General features: G+C 44.5%; 1 pseudogene; it reads right to left on the reverse strand.

Moving 5' to 3' along the window:
- Positions 1 to 1,633: 1,633 nt before the first annotated feature.
- On the reverse strand, positions 1,634 to 2,802 carry LOC146177259 (uncharacterized; annotated as a pseudogene).
- Between the last annotated feature and the right edge of the window lie 14,966 nt (positions 2,803 to 17,768).

Raw genomic sequence — 17,768 nt, forward strand, 5'->3', positions numbered from 1 at the left:
ATTGTTAATAGAAACGAACTGAGATCGGTTAGCAAGGAATTCTTTAATCCACTCTAGAACATTGGGGTTTAAATTTAAAAGGGCAAGCTTTAGTAATAGGCGTTGGTGTGGTACCTTGTCAAATGCCTTTGCGAAATCTAAGAATAATGCATCAGTCTGCAGGTTGCGGTCTAGGTTACTATGCAAGTAAAAAGTGAAAATTGCCAATTGGGTTTCGCAGGAGAGACCCTTGCGAAACCCATGTTGAGCCGGATGAAGGAAGTTGTGGCAATCTAGAAAATTTATTACATGAGAATAGATGACATGTTCCATGATTTTACAAGGTACGCTTGTTAAGGAGATGGGGCGATAATTTAGTGGAGAGTCCTTTGTACCTGACTTGTAGGCTGGAATGACCCTCCCCACCTTCCAGTCGGCCGGTAGGGTTCCTGTTGAAAGCGATTGAGAAAACAACAATGAAAGATAAATGGCTGAGGTGTGTTTCGTGTTTTTAAGCACTTTATAGTTTATTTCGTCCACTCCTGCTGCTGATGAAAGTTTAATTCTGTCAATATGGTTTATGATGCCTTGCACAGTAATTTCGATGGGTGACATTGCTGGTAATGATATGCTAGGCGGGGTAGGCAATGAGGAATCAGTTTCATCTGTGAAGACGGAAACAAACGCACGGGTAAATATGTCAGCACATTCGTCATCAGTGGCTTCCTCGCCCGCGGCATTTGTAAGAGCGGTGGGGCACGTTGCTTGCGGGTTTATTATTTCCCAAAACCTCCTGGGGTTGTTTTTTAGGATATTTGGTAGGTCATTGTGAAAAAAAAAGCACGTTTGGAGGAGCAAACTGCAGCATAATAAGAGTCCTCAGCTGCGTGGTACCGTTCCCATGCTTCAGCACTTGAGTTCCGTTTTGCTGTACTATAAAGTCGTTTTTTTTCTTCTTTCTAATCTTTTCAGATTGTGTGAGAACCACGGCTTCTGGCGGTTTGCGCGAAAGCTGATACAGGGAATAAATTTGTTTGTTAGTTCGTTTATCTTGTTTTTGAAAAGTGACCAGTTATCAGTAAGAGACCGGAGATGAAACGTGGATTGAAAACAGGGCAGAAAAGCTTCGTTGTTGATTCCTTGGTAGTTTCCTTTGCCGTACAGGCGGATGGTTTTCTTGAACGCGGGATGCGGGCGAGAATTTGAACGTGGAATGAATAACTCTATGATCACTGATTTCACGCAAGTAAGTAATCGAGGATAAGCTTTCAGGGCTGTTGGTTAGTATTAAATCCAGGACGTTTGAAGATCCTTGGGTAACCCGAGTCGGTTCAAGCACCATTTGCCTGAAGTTGAAATTTAAGCAAACATCTACAAAGTTTCTTGCTTCAGAGTTACCAGCTGTTAATGGACCTACGTTTTGCCAATTTATACTCAGGAAGTTAATGTCTCCAAAGAGAAGCAGTGGAGCATTGGGGTGTTTCGTAGTAATTTGGACCAGTACATCGTTTAGTTTAGGTGCAAAACCGGGATTGCTGTTAGGGGCCCTGTAGGACACGCCAAGCAGAACGGTTTGCGGTGGAGCGTTGCATTTTAACCATAATATTTCCAGATCTGAAGTAATGTTAACAACGGAACATGCTATTTGGTTGTTAATGGCAATAAGCACACCTCCTCCACGTGTGCCTTGACGATCTTTACGGTACACAGTAAAATTGGGTGTCATCTAAAACTTCATTATCACTGATGTCGCTTGTTAGCCATGTTTCCGTTAGGATTAATACGTTGCTGCCGGAAGATAAAAAGAGATTCGACAAGGCCTCGCGCTTTGGAAGGAAACTGCGAGCATCAGTGTAGATTATGGATAAGGAAAGGTTATCTCGGAGGTTAGTCCGCGGCTGCTTGCGCGCTTTCTGACGGCGAAAGGATTCCTATGTGACTTCTTTAACTGATTCTGAATCTTGGTCGAAAATAAACCGTTTGGGTCCCATGTGTAGCGTTTTCTATCGGAGGGAAAATGGTCCAGACTTAGCTCTAGCAAAAGCCACAAGGTGCTTCCGTGCATTTCGAACGGGTCGAGAAAAATCTTCTCCAATACTAAAATCAGTGTCTTTGAGCTTAGGGCCTTTGGAGAGTTTGATTCCTTTTGTTTTGAAAGATGACAATTTCACTATTATTGGTCTTTGGCGGTCTGTGCTGTGGCGGCCAAGGCGGTGTGCGCGCTCTATGTCTTTAGGCTGGATTACCAGATTGAGGCTGTCAAGGCACTGCTGAATGATAATTATTTTCTGATTGCTCGTAAGATTCTTTATCATTTGGGTCAGGAAGCCCATAGAACACTAAGTTATTTCTTCTCGAACGGTTCTCGAGATCATCGAGATGTGTATCCAACTCAGAAAGCTGCAAAGTCATTCTATCTGTGTTGGATTGAAGGGTTTCTACTTCTGTTCGCAGGGTGTTAAGACATTCACATTTGGTTTCAAGATCAGCGATTCGATTGCTTAGAGCAGATATTGTTTTATCTGTTGCTACTAGTTGATTTTTGAGGTCATGTATTTCAGTGATAAGTTGTGATTGTCCGGCGGACAACTTTTGTAGTTCGCTCAAAACTGCATCAAGGCCACCTGGTCCCGGGTTGGTTTCTACATCACCCGACAGCACTAGTAAAGCGCGAATGACATCGACGCATTCGGCGGCAAGACAAAAGCAACAAAAGCAACACTGCGGGCTCGGCAGCTGAACCAGGCAATAATTACTAGTTTTCTTAGTGAAAAGCGTATATGGACCACCAACCTGCATGGCGAACATAAGCGGATTAGCGGCCCGTGCGGAGGCACAGCCGTAGAGCCCACAGTGTGCCGAAGGTGGGTGTCACTCCTTTATAGGTAAGCCGTACGGTGCTGTCGGTGACGATGGTGCTGCGGAGGTAGTTTCGTTGGTCCAGCGTTCCAGAGATGGCGCTGCCGGGGGTTTCCAATTGTCGGTGGCGACTAGGTGTAGTGCACCAAGTTCGCTTTCTTGATGGGGCGTCCGGATGACTGCTGTGTAGCCAGATGTTCCTGCCGTCCAGGCTGGCAGAAGAACAAACGTGACGATTTGGACAATGACCTGCATGGCGAACATAAGCGGATTAGCGGCCCGTGCGGAGGCACAGCCGCAGAGCCCACAAGCCATCGACGAACAACTGCGTACCATCCCCAGACCAATGGCCTTACGGAGCGCCTGAACAAAACGATCGCGGACATGATCGCTATGTACGTCAACGCGGAACACAAGATATGGGACGCCATCTTGCCGTTCGTGATCTTCGCTTATAACACGGCAGTCCAGGAGACGACCAGAGCGACCCCGTTTAAACTTGTGTACGGCATTCTGTTAACTTTGCGCAAAAACACGACACAAAGAAACGAGGTAGACAGGACAAGCGCTTACTAACAACTCAGGTTTTTATTGACGGAACATTTGCTTAAATACAGCAGCTGCTCTTATCAACAAGGGGCATTTAAGCAAATGTTCCGTCAATAAAAACCTGAGTTGTTAGTAAGCGTTTGTCCTGTCTACCTCGTTTCTTTGTGTCGTGTTTTTTGCGCAAAATTAACAGAATGCTTAGGCACCAACTAGCCTGCAAAAGCGTACTCGCAAGTTGTGTACGGCAGGGAGCCCACGACGACGCTCGACGCAATGCTGCCGCACGTAACCAGCGACGACAACCTTGACGTCGCCGCCTACCTGCAGCGTGCAGAGGAAGCCCGACGACTTGCACGGCTGCGTATTAGAAACCAATAGCGCACCGACAGCCGACGATACAATTTATGACGACGCCACGCAGAGTATAATCCAGGAGACCAAGTGTGGGTTTGGACACCAATTCGCCGTCGCGGATTAAGTTTTAAAGTTGTTGCGTCGATACTTTGGGCCGTACAAAATCATTCGCCGTGTCGGACCACTGGACTATGAAGTCATTCCCGACGGAACGTCAGCATCACAACAGCGACGCGCACGGCCAGAAATTGTAGATGTTGTACGACTGAAGCCATATTACGCGCGTTAAAGAATCTGTGGTGTTTAAGCTTTGTAGAGTTTATGTTTAAGTTTCTTTGTTTTGGAACATCGAGGCGATGTTTTTTTAGGGGGGAGTAATGCCGCGAAACCTTCAAAACAGTATTTGTTGTTTTTTAACGGCCGCCGGCATACAGGCTTATCACTCTGATTCTGGACCGCGTATCAGTTCCGTAATATTTGTTTGTTAATGCTCGATGTCGCGAGTCACACCTTTATCAGTTTTGTTGTAGCACAAGATGCACCGAGATCTGTCTCGAAGGTTCCGGCCACTCGGGTGTCTTTCCACAATGTTCCAGCCCGTGCTGGTAGCTGTTTGCGACGTTATCTAGATTGTTCTGTGCAGCCTTTAAATTGAGCGTTGCCGAGTGTGACGGGCATTCTTTGTCCGACGACCGACGAGCACTTTTGTTTCTATCGCCGCCGCCGAGTTGCTTAGTTCTTTTGCGGGCGCAAGTCAGCCCAAATAAAGTTTCTTTAGTGCAATCATCGACCCTTCAATTGTGTGGTCGACCTCGTCACCACTACGTGACAATATTTCACCTGGAGCATGAGCACATGCTAATTTTGCCTTTCATTTCCTTTTATTTGTATTTTTCAAGTGTATTAAATGTGTATATGGCTTTTATTTCTTGGTGCCTGCAGTATCTAAACTGTAAGACTACTGCCACTCTTCAAAGTTACCTCTCTTCATTTAATGAAGAGGACCTTAAAAGACAATAAATAATGATTATCCTTTGTATTTTGCATTATCTGTACACATTGTTTCCAAGAATACTAAGCAAGGGTTGAGGGTGAGCCTCAGTCCAGAAGCCAGCATTTCAATAAAGGTACTTGTCCTCATCTTGGCAGTGTGGTCATCAGATGTGGAGCTTGCATATGCTTTTGTTTTACAAGAAGAAAGCAGAGGAGGGAAGGAGAATAGAGCTAAGGGTTAAGAGAATGTTATTTTTTAAATAGCTTTCTCTGAGCTGAGCTACAGCAGCAGCAGCAGAGTACTTTCAAAAAGCATTCCGGAGGTGGCAAATTATATACCAGCGTTAGGTTTCCAGGAGTGTAGTGATAAAAAAAGAATTATATGTCGCACGTGAATAGTGAAAAATTATCAAACATTATAAAGAAGAAAAAATATCAAAAGACAGAACTTTGGGTAAACACGTTGAGTTTGCATTGGAAAAAGTATTCACTACCTACTGTCTACATAAACAAAAATTGGAGGGACAGGGCAATGAATGAGCATAACATGAAATAGTCGTCGGGCAGGCACAAGCAAAACCTTCCTTAATGCAGTCTATAGCCTTTAAATAAAATTGGCCATAATTTTGATGAAATTAGGGTATTTATCTCGAGTAAGCTTTAATTCTACAAAAACCAACTATAGGGAGCCATTTCTAATCCATGAATTTAGAGCAGTGGAAAATAAATATTTCGAAAGGAACGTTTGAATCCCTTAAATACAATCCCCCCCACCATAAGTAGTTGGCAAGGCAGTCACATGCACCATGAATGGTGCAATTTATTTACAGCAAGTGTATCTACACTAGCATAAGCTCAACGTGCCTTTTAAACATTTCCTCTTTATCACTGGTGACTTTGGTTACCCCTTGAATCTTTTGTCTGATAATGCCTTTTATGGCAGGTAAGGCTTACTCAAATTTATTTTTTCAGTTGTCCTTTCTCCTCAGTACTTCATTTATGTTTTGCATGGCATTCTTAGACTATGGTAGTACTTAACCATTTCCAAATAGCTCTTAACAACTATTTAACTGCAGCTGTATTGCCTGTTCCTTTCAAGAAACATGTGCCAGCGTTGAACCTGCTTTAGATGCTGATTTTTCTACCCCATACTGTAGTTTTCCCTGCTACTTCCACCTTTTTATTTTGTTTTTTTTTTTTTTGCTGATAGACCACCCAGACCGAAGTCATAGAAGTTAGTACCCAGACAAACATAAGTTCACTTCTCGCTCTGCCCCTCTTTCTCTCCCCTTCCTCTCTTTCTCAGTTTTCTTCTTGGGAAGTAAAAGGTTCTTCCCTGCCAGTGATGTTCATGGTGTCCAGATAGACAAGCGCATTTTCAAACTTTTGGCTTGGCTTGCAAACTGAAGCTTTTCTACCACCCTTCAATTCTCTTTCATGCTATGCAGTGACCTTGCTCTTGTTCTATCCTAGATCATTTTATAACAAGTAGTATGTTTATGTGCAGGTAATGGCCACAGATCTATGTGCCTCTACCGCCCAAAAGGGAGTCTATAATCTGAAAGACTAACTGTAGTCCTGCCAATCTACATGCAAAGTAAAACCATATATAAAAGGTGATCTAAAGGCCTAAAAACATATTATGGAGAGCTGCTGAATGTCATTTTGATTCCGTAGCTTACTGTCTTCAGGATTTGTTATAAGCTTTACCATGTAGCATTTAAAATTGTATTGTGCAGAAGAAAATAATTCCTTTAGTGCTATGACGGTAAAGAGCAACAGATGCATCAAAGAGCATAGAACTGTGAGCAAGAGCAGGTGGCACATTGTATCTGCAGGTAAAGCAGTTTTCCAATCATACAACATGAAAAAAAACAAATGCTGCTTTCAACTAAAGGCTAAGTTTTAAAATGTGCGGTCTTCACGCGCATACCTATTGTCAGCATTCCACCTGCACTCGTGCCATTTTTTTTCTGTTTCATAACGAATTTTTAATGACATCTCTAAATAACTTGCAGATTAAAGTTGGCAAAGAAATTGTATCGTGTGTTTTCATCAGTGTTTAATTGAATTACAAACATATTGACAGGAGTAAATTTGGAATAATTACAAAAACGGAAGCTGCCAATTTAGACATCGTAGGTTTGCTGGCCTTTACCCACAAATTTACGTTTGGCTTAAGCAACTTTTGTGTGCATAAATATCAAACACGCCGTTTTATTTGTTAACACTCTTTCTATTACAGTGAGATAATTTGTAGCATTTGAGTAGCTATAAAAGAAGTGGGTTTGAAGGAATACTTTAACAAATCTTGAAGATGGGCTAGATGATGCATTGCAACTTGACGAAAGGTAAAAGCGCACAGGAAGACACAAACCCAAGTGAAGAAGACACAGGACACACGGGACAGCGTGTGTCCTGTGTCGTCTTTACTCAAGTGTGTCTTCCTGTGCACTTTCAACTTTTTTTTCAAGAATACCTCTTCAGCAATCGGCACTGATGCAATATTTTATTGCCACTGCAGGACTCGTGTACCAGCTACTCCTGTCAGCATATACTCTGGGGAAAATATTGAAGATGTCGACCTGCTGCGCATCCAGGTGGACCATGAAAAGCTATTCTCTGCGACAAGTGGGTGGAGTGACTGGCAGCGGTTCTGTCCGCCAACATGGTCTTCAACATTCAGTATGACTGCAAGCTATTCAACACATGTTCTAGGTGCCTCTTCTTTCATTATGCATTGTACCTAGAGTGGTGGCTACCAAGTTCTTGAACAGTCACTTAGTGTATCTAAATTTTCATGTGCTAGGAGTTGTATGTTTTGCTGTCTGGTCATAAATATACATGCCTTTTTTGTATATCTACACATTTCTTAGCCATTTGTGTAGGAGAGCGTGCCATGCACTAAATAAGGGATGCAATATTTTGCTCTTGCTCTCACAGGTCATTATGTTGTGATACTACACTGTAATAAATTGTAGACATTCCTCCATCCTAAGTAATTGTGAGTTGTCCAACCCTATAAACCAGCCAAATAACTTGCTGATAGTGCGAATAAACTTTGCTACCAAGACTGTAGGTGTCACTTGTATATGATTGTAAATCTGCCTCTGAGTAACTTTGCAGCACACACTTTTTCCCATTATTGTTTCAAGAATCTCCATGCCCTATTTTTGGTATGTTTTTTCTCAGCATGATTGTCTGAACAGTTGCCAAGTATCTCCATGACATGCACAGATAGACCTTCAAATTGAGCAGTATATGTCATTGTGCCTCATCAAAATTACATATACCTAAACATGGAAAGTATTTTTGTTAGATGCTTATAGGATGTTCTTCATAGACTCGCCCTGAAGCAGAAGCCTGGGATTGATGTGTGGCAGGAAATGCAAGCACAAATATAGGATTCTGTGGCCCCATATTCTTATTTGCATTGTTTTTGCCCTCAACTTATTGATACAAACATAGGAACTCCTCGTCAATGCTGACTAGCAACCGAGCAAACTTCTCTGCAACGCTTTAACCAGTGCAGGGGAAAGTGAAAATGACACTTCGGACGGATCACGAGTGCATGAAAACTTTTGAATATGAGTTTTCATGCACCCTTGACCTGTCCGAAGTGTCATTTGCACTTTCTTTTGCAATAAAGCATTTCAAAGATGTCTGTTGGGTTGCCAGTCAGCATTGACAAGGATGTCCTGTGTTTGTACCAACCTGTTGAGAGAGAAAACGATGCAAACTAAGAATATGGGCCCACAGAGTTCTATATTTATGCTTACAATTCCTGCCGCATATCAATCCCAGGATACTGCTTCAGGGCGAATCTATGCGGTGCACCCTTTTGCCTCCTATTTCATAAGGATGCAAACAAAAAAGTGCACCCTTAGAGAAGGGTTCAACAATTGCACCCTCCAAAATTTTAAGCTGGGCACCCTTGTTTAAGGGTGCGGTATCTTCACCCTATTTTTTGCACCCTATTGGTTGCACCCTTTAGGTAAGAAAGGGTGAGCGTCTGGGGACAAGCCAATTTTCACCCTTAAGAGTGAGAAATTGTTTAGTGTGTACGTGCGCCGCTTCCAGTCCAAGACAAAACACCCAACCTGAAACTTGTAGTCAGCGGCTTCAGTTATAGCTGAGGTCCGTTGCGACTTAATGAGAGCTGAAATGCAGTGCAAGCAGCCCTCTTGCCGAAGATGCGAGAGCGCGGTAGGCAGCAGACAGCGCGGCTGGTAACCACCCAGTTTGCAGCGCTCCTGGCGGCGGCCGCCGGCATTCATCGCTCATAATGCCACCCGGGAGGGCTCGGTCGGCGCACTAGACAATAAATTCTAGGCACTATAGCATAACGCATGCCTCTATTTTTGCAGACATTCGGTGAGCAATCACGTGACACATGGGTGCCGTAGCCAAGCCGTAGTCTCGGCGTCCGCTCACGCGTGTCTCGTGGAGTTCGCTTTTTTTTTTTGAGTCGCGCTGCGGCGCTGCTCAGACGAAAGGCGGGAAGCCTGGAATGCCGAGCGAGCCCAGGTTCTGTGCGTTCGCAATCTTTTGCTTTCGTTCTTTTTCTTCCGGTGGTTTTGTGGGGTGGCTGGTATTCAAGGCGACGCAGAGACTCGAAGTGGCGAGCCCGCTTCTTCACAGCGCGCTGCATGGATCGTGTGTTTGCTTTCCTCATTGTAATGAAAACTTGAGTTCTGACTGTATGCGGGGCCACACATATTGAGTACCTACGCATGAGTTATTTGCACACACGCCCGCTCACACACACGCAGATTTACAGTAGCGGAAAGATATAGCTCTCAAGACTGAGAGCATTATCCATTTATGCTAAATAAACACGAAAAACTGATTGCTGATTTGGTTACCTTTACTCGGAGACAACTTCGTGAATATTTTGTGAAACTTTGAAGCCATCCTTTTCCCTGCATTGATGACATCACTGCGGTATTACCATGAAATTGCGCTCGGCAAACACATTCGGTAAACACATATCTATTTTCATTTTTTTTTTACTTTTGATGCGGTTCATCTCTGTAATGCCTGCAATGTTTATGCCTGTAATGTGTTCCGTGCAAACTAGCTTTGCGTTGAGCTGTCACATGCTGATGTAGGCGGGGGTCCTCGGCACACTCAAGCAGTGTGCAACTGCTTTCTCGCTGAGGAGCCCCCCCCCCCCTCCCCCTCTTCAGATTTGAAAATAAGATTGATTGATTAAGTGATAATTTGATTGACTGATTGATTGATTGAAGGGCGCGTAAATGTTGACGTAGCAGTCAAATCGCCAGCGCTACCTAGCTGCCGATCAGGCTGAAGCAGTTCATACCAAACTTTAAAAAAATAAACGAAAGGAAGAAAGCGTGCAACCTGCTCTGTGATTTGCTGAGGGCAGCTCCAAGCCGTCACAGGTTTGATACCATGCTGTCTACGTTGGCAAGCCTGCGCGCTTCTCCTTTGACACCTTCCGCACTTCAAGGGGGGGGGGGGGGGGGGTGCGTGCGTGCGTGCTGCTGTGTGCTTTTCTCGCAGGACGGCTAGACGCTCCCCCTCCTCCAGCTCGAAGGCGCGCGCTCCGATGGTCAAGCGCCTCCTTGCATCCTGCCCGCGCATTGGATTTGAAAGACGCCTTGCAACCACCCTCTCGAAAGGGTGGCTGCAGCTAGAACTAGCATAACGTTCTCAATGGATCACAACACACCGAAGGATGAATATGTTCAGCTACAGCTGGTTCATATTCCGTGGTTCTGCATGTTAATTGCTGTTAATTGTGCCGCAAGGGCGCCTTATTTATGCACAGAGCAAGGTCAGTGCTACGGACCGCAGGTTGCGCGGTGATATAGTTTACCAGGCTGAATGAACGCGATGCGAAGGCAGCGAGCGAATATGCCTTTTTCTGCGGGCGCATTCTATGCCGTTATGTGTGCTGGTTCGCCCGCACCGCCCCCTTCTCTGCGCTTTCCTCTTCCGCTCTCTTCTCTTACCATTAGCGCGCCTCCCTTCCTACCCTTGCCCTTTGCACGCACTTCACCCAGACACCACCTCCAGCAAAAACATAACAAACAAAAGTAGAACCTGTAGAGCACTCGCTCGGTTGACGCACATGCCCAAAGGCTGCTGTGCGGTCTCGGATAACCTCCGCGAGCGAAACATACGATGCGCGCGGTCAGGAACAGATGGCTTAGATATGGCCGCTGCCTTAACGGGAGCTGTGGCGCAGAGTTGAATAAGACAATTGCTAACATATTGAGCGCGGGGATAGAAAATGTCGGCGACGCGGACGCCGTTTGTTTGCATAAGTGGTGGGCAGCGTGAACAGTGTGGTGGTTCGACGGCGTCTGGGCGCACAGTTCTAATCCCGATCGTGTCGATAAAAGAAAAATAAAGAGAAGTTCATTTTTTTTCCGGTGAAAGTTTGGTCCTCGCCAGGGAAAATCACCATTCATTTTCCAGTAATTTCGGCGTGTGAAAAGCGAAGGGGGCAGAGGGGGGGGGGGGGGGGGGAGCTCCTTCGGTATTTCACTGAACATGTGCATATACTCAATAGTTGTGTGTATACCATCAAATAATGCTAAAGTGCCGCCCATACAGCTTCTGGGCTACGTGGATCCGAAGGTCCAGGGCGTGTGCCTCTTGGAGAGCATCGCGCGATGTAACCCGGTATAGCTTGTCATTCTGTAGCGCAATATACAGTTAGAGACCCATAAGCATAATTACGTGAAATGGAATCCATCCTCACTCTCTTTGCCTAAATATCGAATGCTGTGCTCGTCTAGTGAAAATTCCTCCTTGGTGGTTCGTTGTAATACATTCCAAAAAGAAACCCCTTCCCAACATGGTAAAATCCATGATCTATTATTCCCGGGTGCTTACACAATAAAACATTTGCTTCCAAAAGTAAAAAAAAAAAAGAGCCCCTTCTCTCCAAAGCCTTCTTTACTGGTAATATTCTGGTGTAAATAAAAATAGGGTGTTATCTCCTGGCTGCACTTGAATGTTCTTAACTCTCTTTAATACATCTATGCCAGTGCGTCCACTGTATATTGCCCTGTACAAAGGTTCTGGCAAGACAGTATCACACAGTTCGCTGCAAAAAGTGCTTCTCTTTACACAGAACAAATATTGCAGACAGAAACGCGCCTAATGAAATCTAACACTCTCGATGACCTGCCTGTAATATCACGAAACGTCCTCATAATTCCCCTTGTCTACCGCCAGGATATTAGCAGCATTTTGCGAGTTACAGATACTGCGCCTCTCCTTTCCTGTTAGCGAATTCTAGAACGACGCGTCCAATATAATGCTGGTTGTATTCGACAAGGGGCGCCATATGTACCGTCAAGACTGGTCATGATTTCCTCGAAAGCTGCACCACACACCAAACAGAAGCAGACCCAGATGTCTAGAAGGCGTTAGTAAAGCATCCAAGAGCGGCGTTTTAAATTTATTTTTGGATAGTAAAGGCGCAGTACCTGTCATGATGGTAAGAGGCCACGTACCACGCCGTAAAGGAAGAGAAGAAAGTGGGAGCTAAAGAAGAGAGGGAAATACAGTTACCGTAATCAAGGGCTACAATCCACAGCACTATAATGTGTTTCGCCTCACCGCACTTTAGGGGTCCAAAGTGCCCTCTAGAATTTTTATTATTGCAGATTTATGGAGGCAAAACGAAGTGGGTTTGCCGCGCCGGTGTGGCGCAGTGGTTACGGCGCTCGACTACTGGGCCCAAGGATGCAGGATCGAATCCCGACTCCGGCGGCTGCGTTTCGGTGGAGGCGGAACAAAGTGGCGTCCGTGTGCTGTGCGATGTCAGTGCACGTTAAAGAACCACAGGTGGCCGAAATTTGCGGAGTCCTCCACTAAAGCGTCTCTGATAGCCTGAGTTGCTTTGGGACGTTAAGCCCCACAAACTAAACCAAACAAAGCAAAACGAAGTGGTGTTCGTGTGCGGTGGGATGTGAGTGTGGTTGTTGTGGCTGTAGGAAGAAGGAAAACAAATTTAGAGGACGCTTAAGCTTCCCATTTAGGAATGGACCGGGATAGCGTTATCGCGCCCCGTTCGCACCGTCTATTCATTTGATTGTCGCTCTTTTGAGTGACACAAAGACGTAGTTCACATGATACAACACTCGTTAACTTGTCCAAAGCATGACTGTTTGGTAATTACCTGTTCTGAAACGGGATTCTGGGACTTATAAGTGCTACCAGCCACCTTGCCAAAACGCGCGGGACTCAAGTTGCTGTATTAGTTCGTCGGCAACATCGTTGCCGATCCGAGCCGGCGCGATGAGGATCTCGGAGACCATGCCCTGTCTTATTCCCTGTGCCACACGTATGATGGCGCTACGTGCACGCCAAACGAAGAGGAAGTATAGCGGAAAAGTAATTTGCAAATCGCTTAACTGCGTGTTCTGGAATTCTGTAATTTACATGATCATAATTATTATTATACGCCACAATACACTTCTCTAAGGGAGATTTCTAAGACAACACCGCAATCAATAGACGCGCATTTGTCCATTTCAAACCATCTAGCTGCCGTGGCCAAGACAGCCTGTTGTCCAGGGAACGAATAAGCCTTTTTCATGTAACGAGGTTTCAACAGGTAATGTGTTGGAATGTAGCTTAAAGAAGAAAAACCAGAGACAATCGAGCACGTCTTTCTGGATTGCTGGGACCCAGTCTTTCACTGGGATGTTCTCCAGAACATCCCTAAAGAACACTAAAGAAATACCTTCCGTTAGATCCGTATGGCATACGGTTCCTTCCAGTCGAGAGTGAGGGTATTCCTTTGGATTTAGTCATGGTCTTGGGCCTCCACAGCCTGTGGAAAACAAGGATGCAAGTGCAACATACAGATGTCAACATGCGTTCTGTACGCGAGAACTTTATCGAGAGTGTGCTGCTCCTTAGAGAAACGTACCGGGTGCTTTCTGATCCACCTGACTGGATCAGTGTGCTCGATGAACTGGCTGTCCTCAAGAAATTTTAAACCTCTCGTGACAGCCGAAGTCTGGTTGTTGCGAGTTTTGCCATCATTGTGGATCTTTTTTGAATTGACATGAACTCAAAATAGGCAATAAAGAAAAAAAAAGCTGCCGTGGCCAAGTGGTTAGCGTGCCTGTCTCGCACCCCGGAAGCCCACGTTCGATTCCTCACGTCGGCGATTTTCCCTAACCGTTTTTATTTATTAGTGCTTGTAGGATCTTTCGCTCATGGCCAATGCCGGACGACGCGAGATGGCGGCCGCCGACGACACCTAATTTTCTGCGACACGGGCCCCTTAAAGCTACAGTTACCGCGCCCTTCCGCGCCTATAAATCAATTAATCTGGCAGTCGAAAATTAAATGTAGGAAACCATGGAATCATGCCGACTTCACACCTAGTTACACGAATTGTTTTTACCTGAATAGCGATTTCCGTATGGTAATTTGTTCAGCGTTGTTTTCATACTAGTGGGAAAGTCGCTACGATATCATCATCATCAGTCGGCAGACCATATGGCGAATGCCTCCTATTTTCCACCACATACACAGTCCTGCTACCTGCATCCACTTTCTTCCCCTGAATTCTTAACTTCATCCGCCCACATAACTTTCTGCCGCCTCCTGCTGCATTTTCCTTCCCCGCAATATGAGAAATAAAAATTAAAGTAAAGAAACAACAGCGTCGTTGCTTACAATATTGAAAATATTATCCACGTCACCTTATAAATAACTGAGATTTTGCAAAGTTGGTGTGCATCGCACGTTTTACTTAACGGTATATTCGGGCCACGTAGCCGACCACCCAGGCTCGCGAACGATTGCACTGGCTTGCGCAGGGCGGCGCAGTCCTACGCACAAAAGTACGTAGAGCCACAAAAGTTGCTTACGCCCCCAATGTGTACACAGAGTAAAATATCATTTTACCGCCTTATCACAAGGTTGGCCCACCTGGGAATAACCAGCAATGATAATACCCGAAGATTGAGCCAGTGTGTAAATGTACGCATAAAGACGGCAAAGGGAAAGAATAAGACTGTTTACGCACTTACTAACTTCTGCCAATGTAAACAAAACACTTGAAACGAAGGGGAAGATACGGAGAAAGCATGCTGGTGCTCAATAACGCTTGAGACCTACAGTCGGCTAAAGATGAGCAATACATACAGTTCTGCACCTCAAACATGCTTCTTCATATTTTTATATGAATATTCATCACAGTTTCCCCGGTATCAAGACAACACACATAGCTGATGACATGCCGATGGCCCTAACGTAGAACCGAGCAATAATGGCAACAGGAAGCTGTGCTAGCGGTGTTACTAGTCAACAAAACAGCTTCGCATGTTGTCTATTATGACCCTCATTCAGGTACTACTCACTGCAAGTTGAAGCTATCATTTCTATCGTTTGCATGGATGGAACAGTCACAATTATCTCTTTTTCTTATCATGGCTGTAATTCTTCGTGGAAATACGATGCCTTTGACAGAACCATGCAGTGCATCTTCCACCTACATAATATCATCACCGCTATAGTTTTGATCTTGCCAAAACATTTAACGGCTTCCGCTACCACGTGTAATAACGCACTTATGTAACATTTCTGAGAAAGTTTCATCATACGGCTTATTATAGGACGACCGCTAAAGAGAACAACAGAAATTAAACGGAAGACAACACGAGCGCTACGTCATCTCTTTTCTTGGTACTTGCTCTCTTTACCACTGGTTTCCAACTTGAACAACCCGGGGTGCTGCTAAATTATACTGCTACTCTCAGAGTTGTCATAATATTATTTCCTTCATATCCGGGTGTCATGCGCATTTAGAAAACATGCTTTCCAAATGAAATGTATTTAGATAAGGCGTTCTTGTCTATTTCAGAACCTCTTACTTTGCAGCTTCCATGAAGCCTTATTTGAACTTTGTCTACATTTTTGCATATTAGCGTTAGCGCGAAACAGTTACTGCAGATTTTCTATTGTAGCGTTAGCGCCAAACAGTTGCATAGAGCCGATGGAGCTGGGTTAGAACAATTACAATGGCTTATCGAGGGCTAAATTTAGGGGAAACGCTGCAGATTAAGCACAGTAGAATACAGGACATTTTTTACACTACATCCAATTGTCATTCCTTAAAATAGGCGTGGAATATGTTGATCTGGCTTACTGTGTATTATGACTGAATTAAAGAAGAAGAGATGTTAACAGCATAATTATGGTTGCACATGGAAGTATGGTAGATTGCGCTTGTACAAAACGATCAGACATGGCAGTAATTGAATTACAGTAATGGAATTACTGTAATTTATTAATTTTTTACGGTAATTTGTAATGTAGTGAGTTATGTTTTCGGTGTGCTAATTGGTAATGTAATGATTTACTTTTTGATAGTAATTAAGCGCCAAAAATAATTATTTCCTTTCGAAATTACTTTTATTTTTACTGAAGTGCTGCACTACTCCTTCAATAGACAACAAAGTAGAGTGCCACGAAAGCAGCAACAACGTGCCGCAAGCTGAAGCCAGAGTAATGGTTCGGCAAGAAGAGACAAAATTGAGCAGAACAGTGAGCCTGAAACCTCGTGTGTAACAGTGTCACTTAGTGCGGCTATCCCATGGCAACCATTCTCCAAGCAGCAGAATACAAGACGTCAAGAGAATGCTGATGGCGGCAAGAAGGCTGGAGTTGAAAACTAGTTGAGAGCGCGGAGCCGTGGCACTCGTTGCATCGGCTAGGGCACAGTGGTTGGTGCCTGGTTACGCTCGTCGCCACGGGGCGAGGGAGAATTGGGATGGGTGTAGATAGGCGGAAGGGTTCATGGCATCAGCCACCGCGGCTTGAGCATTACTGAGCAGTGAGCACAAGGTGCCCATGTCGATTCTTGGGACTGCGGAAGCAATAAATAACCTAGCTTCTTCGGGCTCTTCAAATGGCGGAGACACCTCCGGACCAGCAAGGCGCTGGGTTCGCGGGTATTTTCACGACCGTTCGAGCACGGTTCTTGTTTTGCTCTGATTTTCTTTTTTTTTTTTGCGGTTGTCTTGTTTTTGTAATTGCAAGTGCTGTAGGAGAAAGGGATGGAATAGCTCACTGGGACGAAATTTTGCGGGAAGACGAAAGAATGCGTGTGCTTCGCGTCTGGAGAACAGCTTGCTGTTTCGTTTAGTAGCATTACTTGGTTTTTTCATTGATGGAAACAAAAAAAATTTAAACGTAATTGAGTTGCTCAGTAGAAGTAATTGTAATGTAATTTCATTACTTTTCGGGAGCTATAGTGAGTTACTGATCTAATTACGTTTCTGCGATTTTCAGCAAAGTAATCAGTAATGTAATTTAATTCGTTTTCAAAAGTAAGTTTGCCATGTATGAAAACGATGCTTTCGCCTTGTCTCTATATAACGGATCATAGTACACTGCTCTCTGCAATTTCTAAAAAAAAACAAACACTTTGTATGGTTTTTGCTAAGGCGTAATTTGAGACAGGAATCGCAAGGGTAACTTTCATTGATATTTGAACAGTTTTCAGTTTTGTGTTGAAAATACACAGGCGATGAAGGAAACTAGCCAGCTGAGATACTAACCTAGTCAATGCGGTGATACCAATGTCTTCATTATGTTGTTATTACGAATACACTAATAAGAGTGTTCTTTTTTTCTACTTCAGACCGCTTGAATATTGACCCCGACGTCATGAAGCTGGATTCAGTGTTATCTCGTAATATAAAGCTGTACAGATAAAAGCAAAACTGCTCAGAAAGTCGAAACACTGTAGAGCTCTTGACAGTGAAATTTCGCCTGGAACAGCAACCTGCAGTATTGTCTTATTTCTTATATTTTCATGGGTTCCTTAGGTGTCCCGAGATAGCAGACCAGAAGGAGAATATTTAAAGACCGAACAGTGCATTCAAGCGCGAGAGGCAGAAATGGGAGCTCGAGGCAGTAAAGCAGCAGCGGGCGATTTCAGGTGCCCTCCGCCTGATCCTTCTCTTCTTTCTTTTGTCTCCTATCCCCCACCTCCCATGCCGGCAGCACATACAATTTTTTGCCCCAAG

This window comes from Amblyomma maculatum, chromosome 10 (assembly GCF_055883805.1).
Source record: "Amblyomma maculatum isolate TAMU_Amacu chromosome 10, ASM5588380v1, whole genome shotgun sequence".
Classification (NCBI taxonomy): Eukaryota; Metazoa; Arthropoda; class Arachnida; order Ixodida; family Ixodidae; genus Amblyomma; species Amblyomma maculatum.